This window comes from Oncorhynchus keta, chromosome 16 (assembly GCF_023373465.1).
Source record: "Oncorhynchus keta strain PuntledgeMale-10-30-2019 chromosome 16, Oket_V2, whole genome shotgun sequence".
NCBI classification, from domain to species: domain Eukaryota; kingdom Metazoa; phylum Chordata; class Actinopteri; order Salmoniformes; family Salmonidae; genus Oncorhynchus; species Oncorhynchus keta.
Window position 1 is genome coordinate 20,584,483 of NC_068436.1, and position 17,462 is coordinate 20,601,944.

The window sequence follows — 17,462 nt, forward strand, 5'->3', positions numbered from 1 at the left end:
CTGCTACAGACCTATATCTATCCTACCATGCCTTTCTAAGGTCTTGAAAGCCAAGTCAACAAACAGATTACCGACCATTTGAAATCTCACCATACCTTCTCTGCTATGCAATCTGGTTTCAGAGCAGGTCATGGGTGCACCTCAGCCACGCTCAAGGTCCTAAACGATATCTTAACCGCCATCGATAAGAAACATTACTGTGCAGCCGTATTCATTGATCTGGCCAAGGCTTTCGACTCTGTCAATCACCACATCCTCATCGGCAGACTCGACGGCCTTGGTTTCTCAAATGATTGCCTCGCCTGGTTCACCAACTACTTCTCTGATAGAGTTCAGTGTGTCAAATCGGAGGGTCTGCTGTCCGGACCTCTGGCAGTCTCAATGGGGGTGCCACAGGGTTCAATTATTGGACCAACTCTCTTCTCTGTATACATCAATGAGGTCGCTCTTGCTGCTGGTGAGTCTCTGATCCACCTCTATGCAGACGACACCATTCTGTATACTTCTGGCCCTTCTTTGGACACTGTGTTAACAACCCTCCAGGCAAGCTTCAATGCCATACAACTCTCCTTCCGTGGCCTCCAATTGCTCTTAAATACAAGTAAAACTAAATGCATGCTCTTCAACCGATCGCTACCTGCACCTACCCGCCTGTCCAACATCGCTACTCTGGACGGCTCTGACTTAGAATACGTGGACAACTACAAATACTTAGGTGTCTGGTTAGACTGTAAACTCTCCTTCCAGACCCATATCAAACATCTCCAATCCAAAGTTAAATCTAGAATTGGCTTCCTATTTCGCAACAAAGCATCCTTCACTCATGCTGCCAAACATACCCTTGTAAAACTGACCATCCTACCAATCCTCGACTTTGGCGATGTCATTTACAAAATAGCCTCCAATACCCTACTCAACTAATTGGATGCAGTCTATCACAGTGCAATCCGTTTTGTCACCAAAGCCCCATATACTACCCACCATTGCGACCTGTACGCTCTCGTTGGCTGGCCCTCGCTTCATACTCGTCGCCAAACCCACTGGCTCCATGTCATCTACAAGACCCTGCTAGGTAAAGTCCCCCCTTATCTCAGCTCGCTGGTCACCATAGCATCTCCCACCTGTAGCACACGCTCCAGCAGGTATATCTCTCTAGTCACCCCCAAAACCAATTATTTTTTTGGCCGCCTCTCCTTCCAGTTCTCTGCTGCCAATGACTGGAACGAACTACAAAAATCTCTGAAACTGGAAACACTTATCTCCCTTACTAGCTTTAAGCACCAACTGTCAGAGCAGCTCACAGATTACTGCACCTGTACATAGCCCACCTATAATTTAGCCCAAACAACTACCTCTTTCCCAACTGTATTTAATTTATTTATTTTGCTCCTTTGCACCCCATTATTTTTATTTCTACTTTGCACATTCTTCCATTGCAAAACTACCATTCCAGTGTTTTATTGTGCTATATTGTATTTACTTTGCCACCATGGCCTTTTTTGCCTTTACCTCCCTTCTCACCTCATTTGCTCACATTGTATATAGACTTGTTTATACTGTATTATTGACTGTATGTTTGTTTTACTCCATGTGTAACTCTGTGTCGTTGTATCTGTCAAACTGCTTTGCTTTATCTTGGCCAGGTCGCAATTGTAAATGAGAACTTGTTCTCAACCTGCCTACCTGGTTAAATAAAGGTGAAATAAATCAAATAAATAAAATATTTTGAAAATCTGAGATGACAGGGTGATTAACAAAAGGCTAAGTAAGCTGTGTTCCAATATATTTCACTTGTGATTTTCATGAATATGAATATTTTCTAGTAAGATTATTTGACCATTGCGCTATGCTAATTAGTGTAGTTGCTGACAATTCTCCCGGATCCGGAATGGGTCGTTCCAAGATTAAAAATAAAAAACAGAAATATCACATTTACATAAGTATTCAGACCGTTTACTGTTTACTTTGTTGAAGCACCTTTGGCAGCGTTGAGACTTATTGGGTATGATGCTACAAGCTTGGCACACCTGTATTTGGGGAGTTTCTCCCATTTTTCTCTGTAGATCCTCTCAACCTCTGTCAGGTTGGATGGGGAGCATCACTGCACAGCTATTTTCAAGTCTCTCCAGAGGTGTTCGATCGGGTTCAAGTCCAGGCTTTGACTGGGCCACTGAAGGACATTCAGAGTCTTGTCCTGAAGCCATTCCTGCGTTGTCTGTCATGTGCCTTTTACTGAGGAGTGGCTTCCGTCTGGCCACTCCACCATAAAGGCCTGATTAGTGAGTGCTGCATAGATGGTTGTCCATCTGGAAGGTTCTCCCATCTCCACAGAGGAACTCTGAGTTCTGTCAGAGTACTTTTGTTGAAGCACCTGGCCGTCACGTCCCCTGACGGCCAGCTATGGCAAGAGCCTTGGTGTTTCCCAACTCCTTCCATTTAGGAATGATGGAGGACACTGTGTTCTTAGGGACCTTCAATGCTGCAGAAATGTATTTGTACCCTTCCCCAGATCTGTATCTCAGCACAATCCTGTCTCAGAGCTCTATGGACAATTCCTTTGACCTCATGGCTTGGTTTTGCTCTGCCATGCTCTGTCAACTGTAAGACCTCATATAGACAGGTGTGTGCCTTTCCAAATCATGTCAGGATGCACCTGAGCTCAATTTCGAGTCTCACAGCGAAGGGTCTGAATACTTATGTAAATAAGGTATTTATGTTTTTGTTTTTTATACATTTGGAAAATATTCTATTAACCTGTTTTCACTTTGTCATTATGCGGTATTGTCATTGTGTGTTGATTGATTCAATTTTTTCTTCTCCTCATCAATTTTATAATGAGGCTGTAACGTAACAACATGTGAGGATGTGTGAATACTTCCAGAATGCACTGTAGACATGGTTTGTGTACTCACGTAGAGCTGATGCAGTTCTTTTGTTTTTGTTGTCACATTATTGGCAGTGCTTGACTTTGACTGAAAAAAGTTTCAGTACGCAGTCCCAAATGGCACCCTGTTCCCTATATAGTGCAATATCAAAAGTACTGTGATAGTGGGGTATCAGTTGGGACAAAGCCTCACTCACAGAAAGCCAGTCTCAGGTAGATGTTGAGAGTGACTTGTAGAACACACAGCACTCCTAAACACACAGCAGCCAGCCTGTAGAGTCTTAGTCTTCCATCTGCAGAGAAACACAAGCAGACACACACACACACACACACACACACACACACACACACACACACACACACACACACACACACAGACAGACAGACAGACAGACAGACAGACAGACAGACAGACAGACAGACAGACAGACAGACAGACAGACAGACAGACAGAGACAGACAGACAGACAGACAGACAGACAGACAGACAGACAGACAGACAGACAGACAGACAGACAGACAGACAGACAGACAGACAGACAGACACACCGACACACACACACCGACACACACACACACCATCCTACATTATGATTACAAACAGAATAAACAACATACAACATCCTACATCACTACTGACTATGATTAGAACTCTGACAACCAAGCCCCCTCCCCCGATTTAGGGTTGGCAGCGAACGTTTGCTCAAGAGTGCTGTCATCTCAATTCTGATAAACAGGAAGCCAAAATTACACAATATAGCTAAAACATGACTTAAAGAGGCTAGCTGTGATTGCTGCGTAGGTTTTTGGGATTTTGAAATGTATGATATGTAACTTCTACTGTAACTTCTACTGTAAATGCCTCGTGAGCTTAGTTTAACTTTCTAACCCCATCAGAACCCAAAATATAAGCTTCTTCTACCACAGAACTGCAAACACTGTGTACACTCAAATGGGTAAAACTATCATTTTGATCTCATGGATGGACAGTCCTTGAATACATACTGTAGCTATGAATTACATACAGTACCAGCCATTCATAGCTCTGTCTATGAATTACATACAGTACCAGTCATACATATTGTAGTTCTGTCTATGAATGACATACAGTAAGAGTCATACATACTGTAGCTCTGTCTATGAATTACATACTGTACCAGTCATACATAATGTAGCTCTGTCTATGAATTACATACAGTACCAGTCATACATACTGTAGTTCTGTCTATGAATTACATACAGTACCATTCATACATACTGTAGTTCTGTCTATGAATTACATACAGTACCAGTCATACATACTGTAGTTCTGTCTATGAATTACATACAGTACCATTCATACATACTGTAGTTCTGTCTATGAATTACATACAGTACCAGTCATACATACTGTAGTTCTGTCTATGAATTACATACAGTACCAGTCATACATAGCTCTGTCTATGAATTTGAGAGTGGTTACATTTCTGCAGCGTAATTGTTATTGAGAGTGGTTACGTTTCTTGAGAAAAAAATGGGCAGGTCACCAGGTGCACAGAGCCTGTTTCAGGTTACTAGACCCTCAGCTGTTTACCAAAAACACTGGTGGGGTATCCACTGTGTTGTTGTTTACATTTTTTATTTTCAATTGATATTTTTAAATAGTTGTACATAGTTCCAATAACTGAAGTGAAAAAAATATTAAATTGATGCATTTTAGTGTATGAGACCCCAGCAGGTTGTAAACCTCAGGCTCTGTACCAACTGAACCACACAGAAGACAGAACAATAAAACATGTACAAGCATTTTTCTATGACTTGCTATTAGTGTGTGCACATGCCAGAATACGTGTGTGCTTTCGGTTTGTGCGTTCATACCTTTCTGCATCTGTGTGAGAGAGAGAAAGATCATTCTTTGTACCTGAGAGATGGTTCTCAGTCTTCACGCTCCTCGTTGCTCTATTCTGGTTTTCTTCATTAACTTCTTTTAATTCAATCACCTGTTTGTTGACGTAGTCGGCCATCTTAACTAACAGTACCGGATATCAATGATTAAACCAATCAATCAATTAATCAACTAATTCAGACTGTCTGACCTTTTATTGTGGTATATATGATTTTAACTTTTACTTATAGTATTATCTTACTAATGATTACCTTTCTAACTGACTCCTAATGGTAATATCTACTGTATGATTACCTTTCTAACTGACTCCTAATGGTAATATCTACTGTATGATTACCTTTCTAACTGACTCCTAATGGTAATATCTACTGTATGATTCTAACTTCAGTGACTAGTAGTTGAGTAGTTGCTCTGATATGCATCTCCATTGGTGTCTCTGTTGTCTGTCTGTGGTGCACTGCAGTTGAAAGAATGTTTTAAGTATCCAATCACTTCCAAGCAAGACATCATATTTCGCAATAACTATATGTGACATTGTTCGAAAGGAAGTGAAATTATGGCCTCGCACTCCGTGACTCACATTCAATCAGGAAGCTAGTAGAACTCAGAGGACATTGTTCCTTTATTTATTAATCTGTGCCTTTGTTCTTCTTATTATAAAAGTTATTTATAATAATTGATGATAAAAAAATGTAATGGAAGTCACATGACATGTTGCTAATAAAAAGAGCTAGAGAGAGAGAGATTTGTGTACAGTCTACAAGAAATGATACATAATTAACTGTACATTTCAACATTGACAACAGCTTGAGTGATATATTCCTAATTTGTTTTGTGTGCGTGCATGATCCTGTGTGTGTGTGTGTGTGTGTGTGTGTGTGTGTGTGTGTGTGTGTGTGTGTGTGTGTGTGTGTGTGTGTGTGTGTGTGCACATGCCTTTCTCTCCAACTTCTCATTTGTACAGCCATTCTACCAACATATATGATCATTCTTCAGATACAGTAAAGAGTTCCTTCAACAGCAGTACCTACAAAGAGCCTTTTTCACAGATCCAGTAGTGTGGATATGAACACTGATAGTCCCACCATTCTCCTTGGCCTGATGACCAGTAAGGTATCACCACACAGTTCTCCACTCCACCACCATAAGGGCCTCCACTCCTCCAATACCTGCAGTAGAAACAACAGAAATATACTGGCCACTCTCTCAGAACCCAGAGTATGAACAACACAGTTAGACTGACCACTCTCTAAGAACCTAGAGTATGAACAACACAGAGTTAGACTGACCACTCTCTAAGAACCTAGAGTATGAACAACACAGGGTTAGACTGATCACTCTCTCAGAACCTAGAATATGAACAACACAGAGTTAGACTGATCACTCTCTCAGAACCTAGAATATGAACAACACAGAGTTAGACTGATCACTCTCTCAGAACCTAGAATATGAACAACACAGAGTTAGACTGATCACTCTCTCAGAACCTAGAATATGAACAACACAGAGTTAGACTGACCTCTCTCTCAGAACCTAGAGTATGAACAAACTGACAGACTGACCTCTCTCTCAGAACCTAGAGTATGAACAAACTGACAGACTGACCCTGTCACTAAACCGGTCCCTTTCTTTAGTCAGGGTAATGTAACGCTCCTCTAACTGGTCTCTCTCGTTTTGCAGCTGGTCACTCTTTCTCTGTAACTGGTCTCTCTCAGCTCAGTAACTGGTTTCGGTTCTTACGGGACTGGTATCTGTCTGTACACAGGTCAATGATACCTCTACTGGTATCTGTCTGTACACAGGTCAATGATACCTCTACTGGTATCTGTCTGTACACAGGTCAATGATACCACTACTGGTATCTGTCTGTACACAGGTCAATGATACCTCTACTGGTATCTGTCTGTACACAGGTCAATGATACCTCTACTGGTATCTGTTTGGTCTCTGTCTTGCTCCAGACCAGTGGTGTTGTAACAGGCCTCTAAATGTTTTCTTTCTTCATTACAACGGGCTGAAAGAAAGAAAGAAAAGAGAAGTTCCTGTGATGTGTTCCAAATGACACTATACTCCTTATATGGTGAGCTGCTTTTGACCAAAGCCTTAAGTGCCCGTGTTAAAAATAGTGTACTTTAAAGAGGATAGGATGATATTTGGGACACTGTGGTTGTGGTATTTTCATACATGTTTTGTGTCAACAATTTTGAAACACTGCTGGTCCGAATTGTGATCCTTGCTTTGTGTGAACAGAACTATAGTGTGATAATAAATACATATCTTTCCTATAGGCCAGGGTTAAAGTAATGCACTATACATGGAATAGGGTGCCAAATGACACCCTAGATTCCCAAATGGCATGCTATCCCCTATATTAGTGTAATACGTTTGACCAGTGCACTAATGGAGTGTCATTTGGGACACAGACTCACTCACAGAAAGCCAGTCTCAGGGAGATGTTGAGAGTTACTTGTCGAACACACAGCAGCCAGCCTAAGTCTTAGGCTTCCATCCGCAGAGGAACAGACACACACACACACACACACACACACACACACACACACACACACACACACACACACACAACACACACACACACACACACACACACACACACACACACACACACACACAGTTACACACACACACACACACACCATCATCCTACATCATTAATGATTATGATTAGAATTCTGAAAGCCAAACATTTCCATTGCGTCATTGGTTTTCTTTCGATTGAGGGTAAGCAGCAACAGTTTGCTCAAACTTGTGGTCACCTCACATCAGATAAACAGGAAGCTACTGTATGAAGAAATTACCAAAATTACACAATATAGCCAAAGCATGATTTAAAGGGTCTATCTGTGATTGCTATATCACATTTTATTTTTACTTTTAAATGAATAATATTTCCCTATTGATTCTTGTATGTAGCTTATTCTGTAAATGCCTCATGAGATTAGTTTAACTTTCAAACCCCATTAGGACCCAAAATATAAGCTTGTTCTACCATGGAACTGTTAACAAACACTGTGTAGCCTCAGATTGTTGAAACTATCATTTTCAACTCGTGGAGGATCAGTCCTTGCATGCATAGTTCTGTCTATGCATTTAAGAGTGGTTTCATTTTTCCAGTCCCGGCAGGGTGTATGTGCACTGTGTACACTGTGTTGTTTAAAAATGTTATTTTCAATTAATCACATTTAAATAGTTCAAATTAGTTTCATTACCTGAAGTAAAACAATTTAATTGATACATTTTAGTGTACGTGACACCAGAAGGTTTTGAACACCCTGCTCCATACCAACTGAACCAACCAGAAGTGTTTTTCCTATTTTTTGTGTGTGTGTGTGTGTGTGTGTGTGTGTGTGTGTGTGTGTGTGTGTGTGCGTGCGTGTGTGTGTGCGTGTGTGCGTGCGTGTGTGTGTGTGTGTGCGTTCGTACCTGCCTTCATCTGAGTGTGTGAAAGATATTCCTAAGTTCTTACCTGAGAGATGAGTTCTCAGTCTTCACGCTCCTCGTTAATCTGTTCCGGTTTTCTTCTGTAACTTTGTTTAATTCAATCACCTGTTTGTTGATGTAGTCGGCCATCTTAACTAACTGTACCAAATATAAATGATTACCCCAAGCAATCAATTAACCTCTTTAAGCTAACCCCCCCCCTCTTCTCAATTAAATTTCCGCCTGAAGACATACCCAAATCTAACTGTCTGTAGCTCAGGCCCAGAAGCAAGGATATGCATATTATCATTTGAAAGAAAACACTCTGAAGTTTGTGGAAATATGAAAGGAATGTAGGAGAATATAACACAATAGATCTGGTTTAAATAATATAAGGAAAATCATATACATTTTTTCTTTTTATTGTTGTTGCATCATCTTTAAAATGAACAAGACAAAACAAACTTTCAGATAGGATGATGGGGACAATTTCAGTGAAAAACATAAGAGGGCAACAGTACTTGTGCAAAGTTTCAGAATGATAATTTCCGGAATGAGTGTGCTACATGACATTTAGCATGAAGTCACCCAGGTGTCCCACACAAGTTGCCCAAATGTACCCAAGTGGCCGAATTGGTGAAGTTATATATTTTGAAGCAAATAGCTATATACAAAATACCAAAATGGTATTCTAACACCCCCCCCCCCAAAAAAGACTAAAAACAATATTTAAATTGACAAAATAACAAGGGTAACAATTTACACACTTTCAATATTTGGAAGACCCTCAGTCCTCTACACAATATTGTGCTGCTGATGCCATGTGCCATATCAATCTCTTTCTGCTGTAAAGCAGAGTGTCACCAAGCATGTGGTGCAGGTGATGGGGGACTTCATTTAGCAAAGAACACAACGATGCCTCTACTGCTGTACCCTTTTGGCCCTGAGGCACATCCATGCCTGCAGAAATACATTTGGGCAGATGAACATCACTTGTGGCAGGAGCAGAAGGGACAGAGGTAGAGGGGCCAGAACGTGGTGCAGTGGTGCTGTAGCCAGCAAGCTCCTTGATGAGCAGCTCTCTGAAGGCTAGCTGTGAGATGGAGGGCTTTCTGCAGCTCTTAGCCATTTCCTTGTGTAGGATGAATGCATTCACCACAGCAATGTCGATGAAATGATTTTGAATGTCTTGTACCATTTCATGGTCTTGTGGAGAACATTGTAATAGCCTATCAGTGCATCTGACAGGACCACACCTCCCATGCTCTTGTTGTAGTCCTTCACAGCAGCTGGAATGGGGACATTTTTTGTGGTCCATGCCCCGCTACCGTCCTTCACACGCCTGACGATGTGATCTCCACTGAAGGACGTGTGGATTGTTGTGCACATCACCACCTCTCTGGTATCCATCCACTTCACAAACAGCAGGCCTTCTTCACGGATCCATCGCATGGTAACCCGCTCAGCCTGACTAGGCATGTCGTTCACCTTTGTCTTTGGAAAGCCCACCCTGTTGGTACGAATGGTGTCACAAGCCCACACATCCAGCTTCCTAAGGTATCCACAAACTGTTTGTAGCCCTTCCCCAGCAGTTGAAAATCCAATAACTACATTACAGAGTCATAGCTAAGTCCTTACCGGTAGAAAAACTGTTCTTCCCCTTATAGACAAAATAATTGCAAGTGTAGGCACACACAGATTCTGCCAAAACAAACAGCTTGTAACCCGACATAGTTGGTTTGTTTCTCATGTATTGTTTGAGGCCAATTCTGGCCTTTGAGGCTACCATCCGCTCATCTATGGACAGGTTCTGGGCTGGCTGAAAATAGGTCTTGCAGGGCTCAACAATGTTGGGGTAGAGAGGATTGATTTTGCAGAGTCTATCAAACGTTGCTGTGCCTCACTTCTTGTCATTTACCTCATCAACTTCTGGGTCACTGATATGAAGCGCCTGTGAGAGAACCAGAAACCTTTTTCAAGACATGACAGTGAGGGGGAAAGGCAGTTGGTAGAGAGATTACATTTTCCAGTAGTCCCTCAGGGTTTTCAGCTTCACCAGCCCCATGTAGATAACCAGTGAAAGGTAGCAGAAAAGGTCTGACATGGAAATGGGCATCAATGCTACTTTTTTGCCTGCTTGCTTCTTGGCCCCATACTTATTCGTGTTAGACATAAGCGAATCAACAACAGATGGGGTGAAAAACAGCTGAAAAGGCTGAAGAGGGCTGCAGTCCATTGCAGTCATGTTCAGCTGAGGTCCTGGCTTCCTTTCCGTCCTAAATGTTAGTTGAGGGGGCTCCACATCATCTTCTAGGACAATGTGCCAACGCTCGTCTGGCCCTTTGTTTGCAGGTTGCACACTTCCCCTCCTCCTCCACCTCTTTGTCAGTGCCTTCACACCTATAGATGGCCCGGGAGGTGTGGAGCCGGAGACAGCAGGGATCCGGCTGGATGAACCAGCTTCAGTGGAGGATGGACACCTTGGCACTGGGGGCTCCCATTCGGAGTCAGTGTCACTTTCACTGTGAAAGAGTTAGAATAGTTTCACGTATGAGCTCTTTATCAACAGGTATAATAAACAGATATATATAGAGTACAGGGAACATAAGGTTGTAGTGCTGTTCCATTTCAATCTGGCCATTGTTGTGGGCCTGCCCTCACCTCAACAGCCTCAAAAAGGCTATTTCATGTGGGGAGGGGTGGAGCGGCAGACACGCATCTCGGCCATGCTCCCTCTAATCCACAATATGTTGATTGAGTGAAGGAAGCATGGTCGCTGTGTTGAGATGTGTGGGTTTGCTGTTACATTCTACTCCATTTATATATATATATATATATATATATATATACAGTATATCACAAAAGTAGGTACACCCCTCACATTTTTGTAAATATTTGAGAGTATCTTTTCATGTGACAACACTGAAGAAATGACACTTTGCTACAATGTAAATAGTGAGTGTACAGCTTGTATAACAGTGTAAATTTGCTGTCCCCTCAAAATAACTCTGCCATTTGACCGGATGTTGTCGACTACTCTATAATAACACTGACCACCCAAAGATAAGAGATTACTTCTCTATAATAACACTAACCACCCCAACGTAAGAGACTACTGCCTATAATAACACTGACCACCGCAAGGTAAGAGACTACTGCTCTAATAACACTGACCACCCCAAGGTAAGAGACTACTGCTATATAATAACACTGACCACCCCAAGGTAAGAGACTACTGCTATATAATAACACTGACCACCCCAAGGTAAGAGAATACTGCTATATAAAAACACTGACCACCCCAAGGTAAGAGAATACTGCTCTATAATAACACTGACCACCCCAAGGTAAGAGACTACTGCTCTATAATAACACTGACAACCCCAAGGTAAGATACTACTGATCTATAATAACACTGACAACCCCAAGGTAAGAGACTACTGATCTATAATAACACTGACAACCCCAAGGTAAGATACTACTGATCTATAATAACACTGACAACCCCAAGGTAAGAGATTACTGCTCTAATAACACTGACCACCCCAAGGTAAGAGACTACTGATCTATAATAACACTGACAACCCCAAGGTAAGGGACTACTGCTCTATAATAACACTGACAACCCCAAGGTAAGAGACTACTGATCTATAATAACACTGACAACCCCAAGGTAAGATACTAATGATCTATAATAACACTGACAACCCCAAGGTAAGAGATTACTGCTCTAATAACACTGACCACCCCAAGGTAAGAGACTACTGATCTATAATAACACTGACAACCCCAAGGTAAGGGACTACTGCTCTATAATAACACTGACCACCCCAAGGTAAGAGACTACTGATCTATAATAACACTGACAACCCCAAGGTAAGGGACTACTGCTCTATAATAACACTGACCACCCCAAGGTAAGAGACTACTGCTCTATAATAACACTGACCACCCCAAGGTAAGAGACTACTGCTCTATAATAACACTGACCACCCCAAGGTAAGAGACTACTGCTCTAATAACACTGACCACCCCAAGGTAAGAGACTACTGCTCTATAATAACACTGACCACCCCAAGGTAAGAGACTACTGCTCTATAATAACACTGACCACCCCAAGGTAAGAGACTACTGATCTAATAACACTGACCACCCCAAGGTAAGAGACTACTGCTCTATAATAACACTGACCACCCCAAGGTAAGAGACTACTGCTCTATAATAACACTGACCACCCCAAGGTAAGAGACTACTGCTCTATAATAACACTGACCACCCCAAGGTAAGAGACTACTGCTCTAATAACACTGACCACCGCAAGGTAAGAGACTACTGCTCTATAATAACACTGACCACTCCAAGGTAAGAGACTACTGCTCTAATAACACTGACCACCACAAGGTAAGAGACTACTGATCTATAATAACACTGACCACCCCAAGGTAAGAGACTACTGATCTATAATAACACTGACCACCCCAAGGTAAGAGACTCCTGCTCTATAATAACACTGACCACCCCAAGGTAAGATACTACTGCTCTATAATAACACTGACCACCCCAAGGTAAGAGACTACTGATCTATAATAACACTGACCACCCCAAGGTAAGAGACTACTGCTCTATAATAACTTTGACCACCCCAAGGTAAGATACTCCTGCTCTATAATAACTTTGACCACCCCGAGGTAAGTGACGACTGATCTATAATAACACTGACCACCCCAAGGTTAGAGACTACTGTTGTCACGGTCGTCGTAAGGAGGAGACCAAGGCACAGCGTGGTAAGCGTAATTCTTCTTTAATTAATTATAGAAATAACACTGAACAAACTATCAAAAGAACAAACCGTGACGCTAATATGCGTCGTGCAGACAGGCAACTAAACATAGACCAAGAACCCACAAAAGGACTAGGCAAAATGGCTACCTGAATATGATCCCCAATCAGAGACAACGATAAACAGCTGCCTCTGATTGGGATCCATTTCAGGCCACCAAAGACATACAATTGTCTAGACTAACAAAAACTTCTAGATCTACAAAAAACCCTAGACAATACAAAAACTAACATACCCAACCTCGTCACACCCTGATCTAACCAAAATAATAATGAAAACAAAGATAACTAAGGTCAGGGTGTGACAACTACTCTAATAACACTGACCACTCCAAGGTAAGAGACTCCTTGTCACGGTTCATGAATCCACTGCCTCCTTTTCCTTTTCTCTCTCTCTCTCCCGTGTTTGTGTGGGCGTGGTTCCCAATCTCGGCCTGATTGTCTGCGCCAGCTGGAATCACTTATCTTCCCTTTATATGTTCTGTAACCAGTGTTTCTTGTTGTCAGATCGGTGTTACTTCCCTGAGGTTGTGTCGTGTGTCCGTTCTCATCTCTCGCCGCCCTTGTGTGGATTATCTGCTGTGCTCCTTCCTACCCATCCGGACACTCTCCCCTGGGTTTCTCAGCACGCTCACATAGGAGGATGCGCCCTAGTCCCTGGGTCGGATTCCGTCTGAGTACAGTCTGTCTGTCCTGTTGCTGCTGTAACCTGTATTCATTAAACCATCGTTGCTTGCATCTTGCATCCGCCTCTGTATTGTTACAGAACGATCTGACCCGACCATGGATGCAGCGAGTTCAACGAGTCTGACCGAATTCATTTCCCGTAGTATCACGAGAATGGATCAACAAGAGGAGAACATCTTCAGCACAGGTCGGGAAGTACAAGCCATTGCGACGCAGGTATCCCAGCTGACCCAACAATTACAACATCTGAGGGGTCTCGCTGCGCCACCTACACCGGCAGTTCAACCCGCCCCGCCAGAGCCGGATTCCCAGCTAGAGCCACGGCTACCGACACCAGAGGGTTATTCAGGTGATCCTGACTATTGCAGAGCTTTTCTTACGAGATGTTCCATGCATTTCTCGTTGCAGCCACAGACCTTCAACCGTGAACAGTCTAAGGTAGCATTCGTACTCACACTGCTATCAGGCAAAGCGGCTCTTTGGGAACGGCGGTGTGGGCGAACCAGGACCCATGCTGCACCTCTTTCCAGACACTCTCCTCCGAGGAGATGAGAAGGGTCTTCGATCGGGCCGTGGCGGGTAGGGAGGCGGCCAGACTACTCGCTGACCTTCGCCAAGGAGACCGTTCAGTATCGGAATACTCCATCCAATTCCGCACTCTGGCCGCAGAGTGTCAGTGGAACGAGGAGGCGCAGTGGGACATGTTCCTGCATGGGCTGGAGGACCGGATCCAGAAGGAGATTTATGTTCTGGACCTTCCCAGGAGTTTAAACGGACTAGTGGAACTAGCCTTGAGGGTCGACGCTCGTCTGAGTCGTGTTGGCCGCCGAGCATGCCCTAACAGACCGTATAACGACACGGAGGGCTGGCATGCAAGCGGCGGGAACACGGCCAGTTCAACCTCCGCTCACGAACCCATGCAGCTGGGGAGAGCTCGCCTCTCCCGGGAAGAGAGGGAGAGGCGGAGATCCCAAGGACTCTGTCTCTACTGTGGTAGAGCGGGCCACTTTATCCACTCCTGCCCGGTAAAAGATTAGGCCCGGTAGTAAGAATGAGGCTACTATCGGGTGGTGTCACCACAGAGAAGACCTCATCATCTACTCTCCTCCCGGTAAGACTAAGATGGGCCAACCACACGCACGACACCCAAGCCTTACTGGACTCAGGAGCAGAGGGTAATTTCATGGACTTCAAGCTCGCTCACAAACTCCAGATTCCTATCACCTCACTCACGCACAAGATATCCGTCAACGCTCTCAATGGTCAAGAACTACCCAACATTTCTCACACCACTGAACCTATCACACTCATCACTTCTGGCAATCACACTGAGACACTATCATTTCTACTCATGGACTCACCCCTTGCACCATTAGTTCTCGGCCACCCTTGGCTCACCCAACACAACCCCAGAGTTGACTGGGGTCATAATTCTATATCCATGTGGAGTAACAAATGTCTTGAGTCCTGTTTAGTGTCTGCTTGTTCGTCTGTGTCTGATTCTGTGTTTCTAGAGGAGGCGGTGGATTTGTCTAACGTGCCCGTTGAATACCTCGACCTGAAGGAGGTGTTCAGTAAGTCCCGTGCTGCTTCTCTTCCTCCGCATCGTCCCTATGACTGTGCAATAGAATTATTGCCAGGTGAGTCTCCGCCTAAAGGCAAGTTATATTCACTCTCTGTTCCTGAGAGGGAGGCTATGGAGAGATACATCTCTGGTTCTCTGGCATCTGGATTCATTCGTCCTTCCTCTTCTCCAGCGGGGCGGGGTTCTTCTTTGTGGAGAAGAAGGACGGATCTCTGCGTCCTTGCATTGATTACCGTGGGTTGAATAACATCACAGTGAAAATACCTATCCCTTACCGTTGATGTCCTCAGCCTTTGAAAGGTTACAGGAGCATCCGTGTTCACTAAGTTGGATTTACGTAATGCATATCATTTGGTTCGCATAAGGGGGGACGAATGGAAGACCGCGTTTAACACCCCCAGAGGGCACTTCGAATATTTGGTCATGCCTTTGGGCTATCCAACTCCCCAGTGGTTTTCCAGGCACTCGTAAATGACGTGCTGAGAGATATGATTGATCAGTTCATATATGTTTACCTGGATGACATACTGATTTTTTCTTCTTCTCTCCAGGAACACGTTCAGCACGTCAGACGAGTGCTTCAGAGGTTGTTGGAGAATGGACTTTTGTCAAGGCGGAGAAATGCATTTTTCATGCACAATCCGTTCCATTCCTAGGTTACATCGTCTCGACTGAAGGTATTCGCATGGATCCTGACAAGGTTAAGGCTGTGGTGGATTGGCCAAGCCCAGATTCCCATAAGGCCCTACAGAGGTTTCTGGGATTCGCCAATTTCTACCGGCGTTTCGTTCGCAACTTTAGCCAGATAGTCGCTCCTCTTACCGCCTTAACCTCCCCCAGAGTGACGTTCAGGTGGTCCGATACAGCCGAGGCTGCATTCGTCAAACTCAAGAGCCGCTTTGTTTCGGCTCCCATCCTCATAGCTCCCGATCCCTCGCGTCAGTTCGTGGTGGAGGTGGACGCTTCAGAGGTGGGGGTAGGTGCGGTACTTTCCCAACGTTCCTCTTCTGACGACAAGATGCACCCTTGCGCGTTCCTTTCCCATCGGTTATCACCTGCGGAACGCAACTACGACATTGGCAACAGAGAGTTGTTGGCAGTGAAGTTAGCACTGGAGGAGTGGTGCCATTGGTTAGAGGGTTCGGGGGTACCTTTTATAGTTTGGACCGATCACAAAAATGTGCAATATATCAGAACCGCCAAGCGACTCAACTCCAGGCAGGCGCGGTGGGCACTCTTTTTCGGACGTTTTGACTTCTCTCTCTCGTATCGCCCTGGTTCCAAAAATGTCAAACCCGATTCCCTTTCTCGCATTTTTGACCATTCCGAACGCCCATCCACTCCCGAGTGCATCCTACCCGGGACCCTAGTGGTCTCCACACTCACATGGGAGGTTGAATCGAGGGTCAAAACGGCCTTAGAAGGGGTAACGCTCCGCCCGGTTGCCCGCCTAATCGGTTGTTTGTGCCGGAGGGGTGTCGGTCCGATGTTATTCGGTGGGGGCATTGCTCCAACGTAGCGTGTCATCCAGGAGTCAGTCGCACTAGCTTTTTGGTTAAGCAACGCTTTTGGTGGCCACTGATGGCTCGTGACATTCACAGTTTTGTCTTGGCTTGCTCGGTTTGTGCCACTGGGAAGACTTCTAATCGACCCCCAGATGGGTTACTCCAACCGCTGTCGGTCCCTTCGAGACCCTGGTCCCACATCGCGCTAGATTTTGTTACCGCCCTCCCGCCCTCCCAGGGCAAGACGGTTGTTTTGACCGTGGTGGACCGGTTCTCGAAGGCGGCTCATTTTATTCCCTTGTCTAAATTACCATCTGCCAAGGAGACAGCGGTAACTGTCGTGGATCACGTCTTTCGCTTACATGGTCTGCCGATGGACGTAGTTTCTGACAGGGGGCCCCAATTTGTGTCCAAGTTTTGGCAAGAGTTTTGTAGGTTACTGGGAGCGAGTGTCAGCCTGTCTTCAGGGTTTCATCCCCAGAGCAACGGTCAAGCGGAGAGGGCCAACCAAGATTTGGAGAGAGTGTTGCGATGTTTGGTTTCTAAGAATCCCTCTTCCTGGAGTCAACAACTCTCTATGGTTGAGTACGCTCACAATTCGTTGCCAGTGGCAGCCACGGGTCTCTCTCCGTTTGAGTG

General features: G+C 44.3%; 2 long non-coding RNA genes across 4 annotated transcripts in view; one reads left to right on the plus strand and one right to left on the minus strand.

Annotated features, from left to right (window-relative positions):
- Positions 1-5,236, minus strand: part of LOC127908039 (uncharacterized) — a 29,875-nt gene extending 24,639 nt beyond the window's left edge. Inside the window, exons 1-3 of one of the 2 annotated variants that reach the window (XR_008066023.1) lie at positions 5,064-5,236; positions 4,785-5,020; positions 3,082-3,177 (exon numbers count right to left, since the gene is read on the minus strand). This is a non-coding gene — a long non-coding RNA (uncharacterized LOC127908039). Of the gene's footprint in view, positions 1-3,081; positions 3,178-4,784 lie in introns of both variants that reach the window. The other variant, XR_008066022.1, reaches the window with a different exon arrangement.
- Positions 5,237-12,051: 6,815 nt separating this feature from the next.
- Positions 12,052-12,822, plus strand: LOC127908044 (uncharacterized). 2 transcript variants are annotated; one of them, XR_008066038.1, is made up of 3 exons: positions 12,052-12,489; positions 12,609-12,690; positions 12,773-12,822. It is a non-coding gene; the product is annotated as an uncharacterized LOC127908044 (long non-coding RNA). The 2 variants fall into 2 exon arrangements; XR_008066037.1 differs by having other exon boundaries at positions 12,052-12,407.
- The last annotated feature ends 4,640 nt before the right edge of the window (positions 12,823-17,462 follow it).